The 15,930-nt window shown below is 39.5% G+C and overlaps 1 pseudogene; it reads right to left on the reverse strand.

Moving 5' to 3' along the window:
• Positions 1-6,236: 6,236 nt before the first annotated feature.
• On the reverse strand, positions 6,237-9,768 carry LOC147515379 (uncharacterized; annotated as a pseudogene).
• Positions 9,769-15,930: the final 6,162 nt, after the last annotated feature.

Here is a 15,930-nt window from a genome sequence, read left to right on the forward strand (position 1 = left end):
ACACAAACATCCATTCATTCCAAAATTCATTCATTCAAATAACAACAAATTCCACTTAACATTCATTCATTCCAAAATCAAACATCATTCATTATAGTTTCAAACATCATTCATTCAAAATCAAACATCCATCATTCATTCAAAATCAAACATCCATTCATTCCAAAATTCATTCATTCAAATAACAACAAATTTCACTTAACATTCATTCATTCCAAAATCAAACATCATTCATTATAGTTTCAAACATCATTCATTCAAAATCAAACATCCATCATTCATTCAAAATCAAACATCTATTCATTCCAAAATCAAACATCATTCATTCAAAATCAAACATCCATCCATTCCTTACAAATTACATATTCATTCATTATAATGCCCAGCACTGTACTTGCACCTAGTCAAGTTGTACGCCTGTTCGAAGGAGGACCTTGCTTCCTCTGGAATATTATTCCTAGCCAATTGTAGACCTCTCTCTAGCATGCGACTAGTTTCATCGATGATATCGTTCTGTCGAAAAAAGAGAAATCAAGATAAGTTACCAATCGAATGAAAAAAATCACAATTAAAGAAACTCAATTAAATATCACAATACTCACAATCGGTGTACATTTGGGAAATGTTCTAGGGAGAAATGAATAGGAAAACGCTCAGGATTCACCAATCGAACGTGAGAATTCTTCGCATACCAAGTCATGTAGTTTGGATGACACTCCCATGGATAAGACGAGATAGGTCCTCGATTGTAGGGTTGGATCACGTGATTTAGCCATGACTCCTAGTAAGTTGGCCCAATATTAGTCCATTTCACCTCATACCTGCGTCCTGCTACAGTTCTTGTCCTCCAATTTGGTGTTGGAGGATCTACGGGTATAAGTTGCACGTGACCCAACTAACGCACAACTCTTGTGATAGCATAAAGCTCGACAATGTTGAAAAAATATATCTATCCCTGAAAAAATGCAATGTTATCGATCGGGCTTGTAGCTCTGACATTATTGTAGGAATGCCAATCAACTTGAAACAAAATCAAATGTGTCATTAACAACTCCAATGATCAATTACTAAAAAAAAATATATAAACAAACTTAAATACTTAAACTTAAATACTTACATTAAAACAATTCATATCATCAAGTATCGATCGCTAATACTGCAATGCATTCGTTGTATCGTCATAGTGCAAAGCGACTACTGTGTGTCTATAAGCACGCACCTGAGACAAGCTATAGTCCATGTTTGGGATTGGTCTGAATACCAGGAAGTACTCATAAATCCACGCCTAGATATATATATACACAAATAGTTAATATATTGATAGAGTAATAAAATTAACATTAAAAATAATATCTAAAATACTAAAGTTTTACCTATAGAAGAGTCATATAGCCTGTAACCCCTTTCACCTTCGCACATGTGGCAACCCCAAGACCTCTATATAAAAACGCCAAAATTGTTGCACCCCATGCATACTCTCCTATCTCACTAAATTTCAACAACGGCCTTAGATAACATAGAGGCACTCAAGTCCCAAACTTGTCAATAAAAATGGTACATCCAAAGAAAAACAGGATAAAAACTCTGACAGCCTTTTGGACTTCCTGCAAACTCGAGGCCTTCTCCACCACCTTAGTAGCGTCACATATGGGCTTATCATGAACCTTGTTAACAAAATGCGTCTAGAGGAATTCTAGCCTTACTTTTGAAGTAAACTTTCTAGCTTCCATCTCTGCCTTAATCAAATAAATGGGAAGACCGAGAGCACGGTGTAGGAGATTTATCGATTGTTGTAAGTTCAACTCACTATCTCCTTGCATAGCTCTTCCTCTAATTGTGACTCCACATATTTGCACAACATCGTCCAAAGTCACAATCATCTCCCCAAATGGCATATGGAAGGTGTTGGTCTCTGGATAACACATCTCCACAAATGCAAAGACCAATGGTGGATCCATATGCTCGTGATAACTTAACACAAGATCATACAACCTAGTCCTTCTCAGCTCGTGGGCAAATCTCAGAAACCTTCTAAATTCATTCATGAAATCCCATTGGCATAACTTCGCTAAGTGCAAAACACACTTCAACGCTAAACGATCCTCCTGAAATAACCAAACACGCATTAGATATATATGAGCAGAAACAAAAGATTTAGTAAAAGAAAATCAAAATAGTACCCTTTTCTCCCAAACATCGCGAGCGACATGCACCGCATAGTCATACAACAACTCTGACTCATACGGGCCACCCCCATACTCACCTCTTTTGAACTCCAAATCATCATTGGATTTTCTCACAAAATCCAATACCAGAGGTGCTTCTTCCACTGGTGGTACGACTTCTACCATATTTTCTTCCACATCATCATCCTGCTCCTCCTCCTCATCCCCATTGTCATCCTCTTTATCACCTTCCTCACTCTTCTCTTCCACTATACTCTTCCTACGATCTATATTTACATCTAAACCTATATTGTTATCGCTATCTATAATATCTACACTATCTTCACTCAATGAATGAAATTTAGGAATCTCAGGAACCTCTTTTACTTTGTGGTCCCCTCTACACAATGATGCCGTTAAGCCCTCTCCCCTTTGTCTCTTTCTTTCAACCGCGTCACCACTAGAGGAACTGCCGCCTAACAACTTCTTTACACCCTTGAATGTAGTTTTCGCTACATTCTTCACATTCTTTGATTGAGGACCTATTGCTACAAAGAAAAATAAAATAAGTATTAGTAACTATAATAAGTTTAATCAAATCTAAATCATATTTTGATTTTTAACACTAAGCTTTAGGAACATGAACAAATAAGCTTTAACACTATAATAACACTATAATAAGTCCATCTTGTTGTGATAGGAATGAATAGGAACAAATAGGCTTTAGCTAATGTAATAAAGATACCAATTGTCGTTTCAAAGACTCTGCCCACTTCATTTATTCCAAAAAGCCCAGGAATTAATATGTAGGGAATAGATAGATTCCAACCACCCAAATAAAGAATTGTTACAAATAATGAAGAAACTAGTAGATTTAGATAGGAAGCAACATAAAATAAACCAAATTTTATACTGGAATATTTGGTTTGATAACATGCTTACTAATTCTTCCTCGGCTTCTGGTAAATCAAAAGGCAATCTTTCACATTCCGCTAAGGAAAAAAAAAAAAAAAAAAAAAAAAAAATCCCCTATAGACTGACGCCAAAGATTCCACCCCCAAAAACCATATTTTGATTGTGCCTCAACTATATCAACTGTACTTGAACTGTTAGATAATTATGGTCGGTGATAACATCACTATTCCCATCACTACTACAAAATTGTACATGAGATTTTCACCTCATACGACTCCTCCATGGCCACAAATAAATCTAACGACCGGTTCAATATTATCTCGTTATACTTGTAGGGTAGATAAAGTAAACATCGGAGAGTCACAAATTAGACCAATGTAATTCCGTTTGCCATAATAACCAAAAAATGCTTCTGAATTGATCTAATTCCTTATAATAATAATATAAATTAAAGGATTACTTCGTTTCTAATAGTAATTTGTTTAATAAGTGGGTAAGAGCATACTCTGGATCGGGATCATGGGGAAATCTTGCTTGGTCATTTCTACCAACTTAAGGCCCCAGGATTCCTTTTATTTTTATGCAGAAATACATCTTTATATAATCTACATTATCTCCATTACTAATCCTTTGTGTACCTTGGTATTCCTAACCGTCCACTCATTTTTGTTCGATCCCCGATATGGTAATCCATACAATAGTAAAACCCCATACAGAGTTGATCCTTTGTACCCGCTTCAAACTATGATGACCAATCGACCAATCTTGGGGTAAAAGCGTTTCTCTTGTTTATGTTTATGTTCTCGCTTAACTCTTGTACTTAGGGAATGAGACTCATTCTTTTTACTGCCAATTTCTAAGCTGTTTTTTTTCACTCATATAACTATCTGGTTTAGTTCATCGCCCTGAATGATGGAAAAAAATAGGTAAAAAAAAGTTTATGTCCTAACGAATCGCACTTGGAGATATTGATAACACACATGGAGTTAATGGTATTTCATAACTAATCGATTGAGCAGCGGCTCGTAGACTACCCAAAAATGAATATTTATTATTTGATCCATATCCTGACATAAGAAGTCCAATAGGAGCAATACTGGAAATGGCAATCCATAACAAAACCCCTATACTGACATCGGCTAAAACAAGGTGATAACCAAAAGGAATTATTGAATAACTTAGTAAAATAGATATGACCGCTATATATCTATAACAGGTACAAAGAATATTAACGGGTACAATTCAACAATACAAAGAATATTTAAGAATATTATAAATAAAATAAAAACATTCGAACGACCTCACTGGGTCGTTTGGGACATTTCCAAAACGACCTCACTGAGTCGTGCATCTTCAAAACGACCTCACCGGATCATTTCAATTTTTCTCAAACAATACTTCGTACCAATAGTCCAAATAACTTGCATTATATAAAAATCAACAATAGAAACTACAAATTGAGAAACTAGAGTTGAATTTAAAAAAAATTAAACAAAATGCACTCACCAATTGATATTCGAAACTGAAGAAATCCTTGTTTGCACCAACGAAACTATCCTTGCACAAAATCAAGTTTTGTTTTTGGTTTGTTTTTGGTTTTTGATTTTTGGTTGAGTTTTGGTTTGGTACGCGAGAGAGATGATACCGGTTGAAAATGTTTTCCCGGTTTTCGCGATTTAGGTGGGGGTGTACTGGGATTTTTTTTGGACTTCGTTGTTTGGGCTTGGGCTGGAGGCTGCCCAATCCAATTCGTGTGGCGCCCAATACATGACTCATTTTAAAGAACAAATGGTAGTATGGGACCAAATAAATGACTGGGCAACTAGTTATAACTAGGTGGGACAGATATGGGGGGGGTTTACAATTTCAACAAAAGCAAATATGTTATTTGGATCTGGCCACATGAATGCATGGAACTTGGAAGTAGATTTCATTTGCAGTTGAAAAGTTCCAGTACCTAGAAGAATTCTCCAGCTCCAATGTACTTGTTCCCTGATCACAAACTAATATACAGCTTCCTAATTCTAGACCTTAGCTGTTCCTCCAGCTACTCTCTGGCTTTTTGGCAGGGGATCTTTCATCCTTCTATTCACAATTTCACACTCTTTTAATTAACAACACTATTCAGGAGGTGGATTGCTGGATACCCGGCTCTAATGTGCCCCATTAAGAGTAGCCCAAGTCCTTAAAAACCTAGCCCAATAAACAAGTAGACAAGGTTGGTATTTTCCAAAATTTAGTATGGCCGCAACTTACAAACACTACATCAGAAATGGCCAAAAACGACGGCAAAATCCGTCCTAAATTGAGATTTACGATGGAAAATAGTGTCCTCGAGTTCGTCGCAAATCGCCCTATCGTTAATATTAACGACGGAAAAAAATATGGCAAGTTGAATTAGAAATGCGACGGGTGTGCGACAGTAGAAGCTGTTGTTAAATATAGGACACTCAGAACCGTCGCAAATTTCTTTTGTAATGGAATTGCAAGTTTTCAAATGTGGAACATAACCACCCGTCGTATATTGCTTCAGGAAGTCAAGTAAGGATACTATTTGCCGTCGTATTGGTTTAATTTTTTTTTTTAAATAATAAATATTATTTGGTAGAATCTATTTTGCCATACACCCCTGCTAAATACTACCTAATTTGAGGTTTCGCATATCATAAAATAAATTACACAAAGTCACAAACAACACATTTCAAAAATTGGTATATTATACATTGGTATTTTCCAAAATTTACAGTGTAATAGCATAAGTCAAACATTCTTAATGGGTGAAGGCAACAAATATTTCCACTTAAATCTTTCTATCGTCCAAATTGACAAGTGTGCACTTGTTTGACATTTCAGTAAAACAAAAGATTACTAAATTATCAGTTCTAAAAAGGACACTATCAAGAGTATATTTCTTGAGCAATGAGAATGATTTACCCTAATATGAAACAACCAAAAGATGATATTGAAGTCCTTGCATAACAATCAAAGCGAAGGAAAAATGTATCAAACAAGTTTCCATTATGTTAGGTGACACTTACATCTGTGGTATTCCCTCGTTTGGTCGTCACTTGTCGACAAGTTTAATTTTTCTAGCCCCATCGTTGCCTTTTAGATTGTTTAATCGTCCGTCACATCACAAAAATATTGCGTAGCATTTTAATTTCTTACGTCATGCTTCCCTCGTTCTTCTCTCTTCCTATCTAGCTCCTTCCTTTTGCTTTTGATTTTTTGAATTGATGGGAGATACTTCCTCCTTTAACTTCAAAAGCTTCGGGTTCTTTGTGAAAAAAGGAAGATGTCACGAGGGATAGAACTAAAAGCTTATATAACGGGAATACAAACAAGAAAGCGAGGTGCAATTGCAACAACCGATTCTTTGCTGAAAATGAGATGAAGAAATTTTAAAAGAAAACATTGATGAATGTTCAATAAGAAGAACAGTGCTACTGCGTGGGGGTGGTGGTTAAGATGCTAGGCTTCCCAAAGCTGCCTTTGACAAACTACAAGTCTACAACTACATTCATAAGCAAATCAGAGCCTTAGGTGCCCGGAGGACCCTTGAAAACAAATGTTTGACAGCTTAGGGTCCGAAGAAAAACGTTAAAAATCCACCGATTGCAAAAGAGTGAAAAGACCACGACATGTAAAATGTCTCAACAATCTGTCCGCAACTCGGGCTAAGTTCTTTTTCGTTCGGTACTAATGAAACTCCATCAATTCCTATGTTTTGAAGCATTAATCCATGCATCGGGGCGGTATCTATGAATTACACAAATTAAGATGCAACAACTTGTCTCGGCTATCATCAGTTTCACTCTCTTACAAGCGCATGGGCACTTGCTTTCGGACACCATGGTTTGTCAGCGGTGTGCGGTATCGAGATGAAATGGGATAAGCCACTACCTGAATAAGCAGACCTGCTACAATTGACAGGCTCTCTAAGACATTCAAATTCACTGTTCCTTTTATAATTATAGGGTAGAGACATAATTTAACATAGTTCTTGATGGTAATTGAACAAACTTTGAGAATATGGAAGAAGTATAATAAATAAACCCCTTTAATTGAACACCCAACAATTGAAAGTAAAGCAAAAAGTGGTAAACCAAATCTTATAAATGCCCAAACCAATAGGGGATCAATATTTAAAACCTTTTGATTTCAAGACTTTGAGTTGGTTGTAAGGGAGTATGACATGGGATTCCAATGGATAAGTCATAAGTGGGCTAGGGGTTGCTAACCTAGTTGGGGATGTCTAAGTTTTCTTGTAGATGCCTATTGACCCCTGGAAGAGTACTACTATGTTTATATAACAAATGGAATTTTGCTTTCAAGGATCAACAGAAGAAAAATGCCAAACTAATCCAATATGCAACAAAATAGGTTATCCTATTTGTTAAAATCCCAATGATTTTTTGTGTCAGCGTTCATCTAGGTGGCAATATCAATATTCTAGTCCCCATCTAGCAAAATTTAGTAAAAGAAAAGAAAAGAAAAAGTACAATATAAAGTAGTTTCGAAATCAATGGAAAAGTAAGTACATAACAATAAGAAGTTGACTAACCTTCTTATTAATTATACTTTTCTTATCTGCAATTCTCTTTTCGCGCAACGTGATCTCTTTTAGGTATCCAGCTTGTTCCCTTCTTTTAGAACTTTCTTCAAGTTCATAGTCTTTTTGCTCCTTCAAAACATCTTTGCGACTCCTCGTTTCAGCTTCAAGGTCCTCGTTCACCTTCTCCATATCCTTTTCAATGTTCAACAATTGCCATAAGAAATGTTCTCTTTTCAAAGATTTCTGCAAAAATTAAATCAATCAGCTCACAAGAATAAAAAAAGAAAACCTAAGTATGCCCAACAGAGCAAATTTGGAAGGTAACATACTTTTAGCTTATTATGATAAAGCAAGCATATGCAACTGCCCTAACAGCAAAGCTTATGAACACAGTGTCATTTAGTAGTTGAAAGATACAAAAAAAAACTTGGAAGGAAATGAACAATGCAAGATGTGTATGACAGCATAAAAGGCTTACTATAAGACATGATAACTATCAAAGATGAGGAGTAGACTACGCAATTAAGTATCAGTCGCCGTCCAACTTCATTGAGGGGTGAAGGAGCAACTATACCATACCACATCAGAACACCATTTCACAATAAAATGCATATGGGTAGGCTGGCTTTGAGACATAATTCTTCAATGCAAGCAAGGAGAAAAATAATGCACATTGCCTCACGGTTAAAATTGCCAACGAAGAACATGAGTCCGGTTTCCAATGCGGTTAATGGCGCAAGCCACGGAACAAAAGTAGTTATAAGCTTATATATAGTTGTATAAATAATAATTTAAAAGAGGATGACAACAAGCTAAGGTTCTGACAAAAGTCATAATAAATACTAATTGATCTTGCAAGCGAAGATGCTTTTCAACCTCTTCTTTATGCTACTTTTTCTGCTTCCTCTCCATGACTATTGTTTTTCTTCTCCGATAAACAAGTGCTTCTTTTCTTCTTTGGCTTTGGCTTTTTCTTCTAGAGCATCATATTCTCTATTAAGTTCATCTGAACGAGGAGATCTGCTCAAGAAGTCCAATAAGTTCCTTAGGGTTCTTGGAAGCAATTGATTCCACATCACCCTGAGCAAAAAGTTAACTAGGTGTAAGTTCGGAAAAAGGAAATGAGCCAACACTTAAATCTGAGAATAGTAGCACGATGAGCATATTAAGGCACTTGAACATTGTAAATTTGTAACCCGGACAAGTTAGCAACCACGAAAACAATTATGTATTCTATATGAATGTTCCAAATTAATTTGAATCTATATCAACATTTGCTATAAGATAATTGGTTGGTAACTTTCTTTTCATTTTAGGCATGCTTAATACAATGCAAGACTTTGCGAGAGAGAACAATGATTTGATATAATGTTTGGAATCTTCTATTTATTCTATTCAAACGAGGGATCTACTCGTGCCACGTCTATAAAGCCCACTCAAATAAGCCAATGGCGAAGGCAAAGAACATCAAAACTAAAATTTGTCCCTTGAAGTTGCAAAGTATTGCCTAATTTTCCTCTAATAGACTATATTTCACTCCTAAATACTTAACCTAAAAACAACCACTAACCTAAAACATTTGGATTATAGCCCCGCGGCAGCTCATACTTTGTTCTCCATGGTTTTGCCTTTACATGAAACAAAACATTGGTTTCATAAACATTAGTCACAGATTAATCCCAGTAAATACCCAACTTAGGTACAAATTTTATAAGCAACTACATAACCTAAAATATAAACACTCCCATACCTACAATTACCAATTCATTTTTCTTAAAATATAAATATACTCATTCCTTCACAAAGTTTATAAACAAAAATTTAAGTCCCACGTCCAAACAATAGGCATATTAATTCTTGTTGTGCGTTGAAAACATAAATTTTCTTATTTCTTGCCGAACAGTCGAACATATATACAAATCTGCAATTGAGAAATCCAAATAATGCCCAGCTCTGACAGGAGAATGCAGCTCTCAAAACCCAAGTTGAGTCCCAGAGCCTGATTGTGTTACCGCTAAGGACGGGATCAATGAGGTCAACCAGCAGATCAACAGCCTCTCCCAGTGGATCGAACAGAGCACCGGCAATAAGGACGCCACTCAGGTTGTCCAAAATATATTGAAGACGTACCATGCGTCACCCTTCACGCTTGAGGTACTCAATAAACCCTCCCCCAAAGATTTCATTTAGCCTCGGTTAGCAATGTACGATGGCAGCATGTGCCCTGGTCAGCATGTAGTTCACTACATTCAAAGCCTTGCACTCTACAGTGCATAGGAGTTCGACCACATACTGTGCCGCTTGTTTCCAGCAAGCTTAAAAGATGGAGCTCTCGATTGGTTCTACTCGCTGGAACCCAACTCAATCGATAGCTTCGAAAAGTTAACTGACCAATTCGCCTGCCGGCCAATACGTCCACAAAAGACATCAGACAGCCGACCTCAATTCACTTTTCTAGTTGTCTTAGAAGAGTGACGAACCAATTCGCACCTTCCTGGAACGTTTCAAGACAGAGCTACTGTCCATGGAGATGAGCAGCCTCAAGGAGTCATTCGCCACAATGGCATTCACCAACGCGATCAGGAAAAACACTAATCTGTCCAAGTCGCTTATGAAAGAGCATCCTGAAACACTGGCCGAACTGTACGCACGTGTAGAGAAGTACATCAAGCTTGCAGAAGGCCTCAAAAAAGGAAGACTGAAGGCAGCAAGTGAGGTCGCTACGATCTTAGATAGCGACCCATCTTCTAAGAAGCAACAGGGTCAATAGACCAGCACCCAAACCCAAACCAATTAAAAGAGAGTTCACGGTGCTTACAAGATCTCCAGGTTACATACTGGAGAAAATAAAAAATACTACCTATTACCGACCTGAGGTAAAGCTGCCAAAAGACACACCAGGGAAGCCATACTGCGCTTTCTATAAAGCAAAGTGTCATGAGACCAACGACTACCGCGGGCTCAAGCACTACCTCCATGACCTCATTGAGGCAGGCCATATCAAGCACTATATTGATATAGCCGATGGTGACCTGCACCACAAACTCATGGCTCGCCAAGAACGAAGCCAAACTCCACCCCGCAACAACATCATAGCTCGTTCTCATGCTAGAGGTCGCTCCAGTGAGTGATCTCGTCATGAGCGCTGCCAGCACTCATCTGACGGAGACAACAGAACCATCAATATGATTACCTTCCAGGACGACTCTGTCACGTCCTCAAGGGAGAAAAGGAGATGAGTAGGCGCCTTCTAGGAAGTCTACTAGTTCTCCTCACAAGCAACCCCCATCCGACGCACAAATGGCCGCAACTCAGTAGACATCACCTTCACTGAGGCCGACCTCAACAAGGTGTGTCTCCCGCACAATGATGCCTTGGTGGTCCACGTCAAAATCAGCGATTGGACTGTCAAGCGCGTCCTGATCGACCCAGGCAGTTCGTGCGGCATCCTATTCTACCACACCCTTAAGGAGAAGAACATGCCCAGGTCAGTCATGATCAATCTAATAGCCCCCCTCTATGGATTCAACAGATCACGAGCCGACCAAATAGGAGACATCATTCTACCTATCTCAGTTGGGTCATATGAAGATAAAGTCAGCATCAATACGCGCTTCAGTGTTATGGATGTCAACTCGTCCTATACTGCTATTTTAGGATCCCGTTGATCCACAAAATGCAAGCAGCGCCATCAACACTCCATCAAGTTTTGTGCTTCCCTAGCCCCAGAGGCATGATGGAGCTCAAAAGCAACTAGCTCGATGCCCACAATTGGAATCAGATCTTCTCAGTCAACAAGCCTGCTAGGACTTCACTCAAAAACAAGGGAGAGATCACCAAAACTAAGCTGGCAGAAGACTTCATCTCTAAGGTGAAGACCTTGACCAAGACCCCCCGCAGCGAACTCGAAAAGAAGAACACTGGGGGCTCGGTCAAAAACGTCCCTCCAAAAGTCCAGACCCCAGAGGTCACCCGACCCCTTCAAATTAAAGAGACACCGCAAGAGACCAAGACCCGAGAGGCCACTTAGCCCACTGAGGCAACTGCTTAGACCGAGATGAAGGAAAAGCTCAACCTAGGAACTGAGGATGACCCCAAGTTCATTTATGTAGGAGCTAACCTTGATCCTACTCTCAAGGCACAACTTGTAAGCTTTTTATCATTAAATAAAGATGTTTTTGCTTGGTCGTATATCGATGTGCCCGGAATTGATTCCAATATCACATGCCATAAGTTAAATGTTAACCCCAATGCTAAACTAGTTCGCCAACGACCTCGAAAGTTATCCCTTAGATTCCAAAAAATAATCAATGAAAAGGTCGAAAATCTCAAAAAAGTTGGTTTCATTAGGAAGGTCAATTACCATGAATAGGTCGCTAACATAGTAGCAGTCCCAAAGAAGAACGGCACAGTTCGCCTTTGCGTGGACTTTACCAACCTAAATCAAGAAACTCCAAAGGATAGCTTCCCCTTACCAATAAGACCAAGAGAAAACTTCATTCGTAATAGAGCAAGAGATTTACTATTACAACGTCCTACCGTTCGGCCTCAAGAACACTGGAGCGACCTACCAGCGACTCATCACTGATATGTTCCAAGACATGTTAGGTGAATCCATGGAAGTATACATAGATGACATGGTTGTCAAAAGCAAGAAAGCTGGAGATCACTTAGATCACCTCACACAAGCATTCTCCTGACTTCGGCGAACTCAGATGAAGCTTAACCTTGAGAAATGCCTCTTTGGAGCATCCTCCGGGAAATTTCTCGGGGTCTCACAATGCAGCATAAAAGCAAACCCTGATCAGATTCGAGCGTTCTTGGACATGCCCGACGCAAAAACAAAGAAGCAGATACAGAAACTATCAGGAATGGTGGCAGCTTTAAATCGATTCATATCTAGAGCATCATACAAATGCCGACCTTTCCTACAAATTCTCAAGAAGGGTGAACAATTCTCATAGAACAAGCAATGCCCACCAAGCGTTCTCTACTCTCAAGGACTATTTGACAACACCACTTGTGCTGGCAAAACCGATTGATGGTGAAATGCTGGGGCTTTACTTAGCTGTGTCTGACTTTGCTATCATTTCAATTCTCTCTAAAGAGGAGCAAAATGCAAAGAAACCGATCTACTTCACAAGCAAGACATTGCTACCAGCTGAAAAGAACTACTCCAGCATTGAAAACGTAGTACTGGCACTACTTTATTCAGTAAGAAAGTTCAGGCCCTATTTCCAAGCACATCCAATCAAAGTGCTCACCGACCTGCCACTTAAGAAGATCCTTCTGAAATCCAACAAGACAACTCTCATCAGTGAACACCACATTGAGTTCACCCCAAGAACCTCTCAGAAGGGTTAGGTCGTTACTGATTTCTTAGTAGATTTCCCAGTTGACGACCTGAACAGGGAACTAGATTTCCCAGCCCGACCTCTAAACAACACAACCCAGCGGTATGGTCACTCTTTGTGGACGGAGCTAGCAATCCAGGTGGCAGCGGAATCAAAGTAGTCCTAGTGTCACCAGATGGCTCCATGGTGGGAAAATCAATTCACATTGATTTTGCGACATCCAACAATGAAGCTGAGTACGAAGCCTTCATCATGGGACTCCGTATGGCATTAGATCTCAAAGTCTTTAGCGATTGACATCTGGTCGTTTGCCAGGTCGCCCATGAGTATACTACCAACGAAGGTAACCTTTCTAAGTACCTTCAAGTTGTAGATCAATTACTGCCTTCTTTCAAGAAAGTTACCATACAACATTTCTTATAGTCAGTCGAGTTCAAATGTTTCATGGCATCCTAAGTCTTCCTAGATAATGGACTTATATCTCTAGGTCAAATTCCTACTGAGATGTCAAGACAACATGCAACAAGCATTCAAACAAACATGTATTTCATAGGAGCAAAATACTAACTGCCTGAACATACTCAGGAAACCAGTTCTATAACGTCATCATCCCGAACTACCCAGAACAATTCGGGAAACTAGTTTGGTGAATTAACAAAATGAAAGCTACTAGTTAAGGCGAACTGCCTAGGTCGCCCCAGGTTATCAGCTCTTAATGTATCTGGCCAATTCCACATACCGACAATAAATAAGGTGAACTGCCCAGGCAAGCCCAGGAAACCAGCTCTATTGTATCGAAACAACTCTCAAAAAGAAATGAATACCATTAAGTGAAACATGTAGACACACTCTCAACAAAAAAAAAGATATAAAGTAACAATAGACAAGTTTTAAGTACGCAGGGGCTCTAATTCATCCCCCTCAATAGCTCCAATGTCCACAATTGCCATAGAAGAACTCGCAGCATTTTCGTCAGGACGCTTCTCAACCAATTCTAGAGAGGTAGTCGCCAAGACAGGAGCATCACATCCATCTTTTAGTACATCTTGCTCTGGTGTACCTGAAGCCCCGTGTTCATGCTCCTCCCTCAAAGCGTAATACATCCTCTCTAGTTCAATATAGTCCTTATCTAAAAACTAATAAGCGTCCTTCACTTTCTGGGCAATCTCCTTACAATTTTTGGCATAGGCAGTCACGATCTCTAAATCAGTCTTCAATCCCATCACTTCATTCTCAAGCACGATCTTGGCTAAGCACACATCCTGATATTGCGACTTCGTATCATCAAATTCTTTCTTCTCTACTACCTGAATAGCCTGGACATTAGTCAACTCTTCCTTTAGACGCTCAACCAAGCCTTTCTCAGAGTCAGCAATCTGGGCAACCTCCTTTAGCTTATGTTAACCACTAATAAGCTAGGCGACATGCAACAACAGTATCAGTCAAGATTCAAAAATCAAATAAGTAAAGAAACCAAAAGTGTGAACATACTTACCAGACATTGTGCCAGGTCCATCAGCCTCAAATTCTTAGCCAAGTCCTTGGCGTCAAGATCACTCTGGTCCCCATCAAGTGCGATGCTTTCCAACAAGCAACTCGCCAACTTGGCCCACTTGTAACTATAGTCACCTCGCTTAACAGTTTGTTTCTTACCATACTTATCAACATACACCAGGTTCCAATCCAGATCATCCTGGTTCATAACAGTCTTCTCAGTTGACTTACCAGGGATTCTCGCCTTCACAGCAGGAGCACGCGAGCCCGGGGTAGCAGTCTGAGACAACGTAGCCTTGAAAGTCTTCAGATCTAGCCTGCTCATATCAAGCTCAGTTCTCGACCTAGGACCTGAACTAGGTCTCCCCCCAGTATGCTCTATAATAGGAATAGAGCGCCTGCTACCACCATCCGCCCTAGCACTCTTCACAGGTCTACCATCTGAGGGACCAGCCTTCCTCTTCAATAGAGAGTCACGCCCCGAGAAGGCCAACTCCTCCATCTCAAGTAGGGAGTTTTCCCTTTGCTGCCTTCCCAGCCCCATAGGAGTGACCTTGGAGTTCCCACCAGTACGAGGCACAGTTCCCTTCATCACACTAGCTCTACTCCCCGACGCACCCGCATTACCTCCAGCCTTCACAGGCCCAGAGCGGGTCCTAGGATGAGCCTCCCGGGTAATCAAGTCACCATCCTCTCTCTCCATAACAACTTTTGTTTCTGAACTAACAACAACCGCAGCTAGCGCTCTTTTCTTTTGTTGCCTCCTCTTTGACCTTACCCCTTCACCACCACGCTCAGTGAAATAGCATGCAACAATCTCAAGAATCTCCCTCTTCTCAGATCGCCTGAGCCTCGCAAACCTCTCAATTTCTCCCTAACTACTCCTGTTCGTAATCACCATGTCTGCAGATTTAACAAACAAACACATATCAAGATCAGCAAGAAAAAGAGAAACAAAGCATCCCAAACTTAGAGAACAGTACAAACGTATCATCAAAATTACAATTCCTATGCCTCAAACTACTTCCAGGCACATAATATTTCCCCCTCAGCAACAACGGTCTTTGCTCCAAAGACTCGTTACTCACTCCATCCAAAACAGACAACTTACCAATTATAGTTTGCATACTAAAGTTGCTCGACCTAGATCGCTTCAAAGCAAAGTGTTCTAACACATCATTCAACCTAATGTCGTACTCACCTGACTCGTTTAACATATCAAAAACCCTAAAAAGTCTCCAACTATTTCCAACGAACTAACATGGAGCTTTCAATTCCCACAGAAGTTTAAGACATCACAAGTCAACTTCGAGAACGGCAAGCGCATTACCGCTCTCAGTTGCCCTACGTAAACAACAACCCCTCTATTTATAGGGACAAAACTTTTACTAAACACATTATCTGCATCCCCCAGATTATGTATTTCCAGTTCGGGTATGTTTCTGCT

Source organism: Coptis chinensis, chromosome 2, assembly GCF_015680905.1.
Source record: "Coptis chinensis isolate HL-2020 chromosome 2, ASM1568090v1, whole genome shotgun sequence".
NCBI classification, from domain to species: domain Eukaryota; kingdom Viridiplantae; phylum Streptophyta; class Magnoliopsida; order Ranunculales; family Ranunculaceae; genus Coptis; species Coptis chinensis.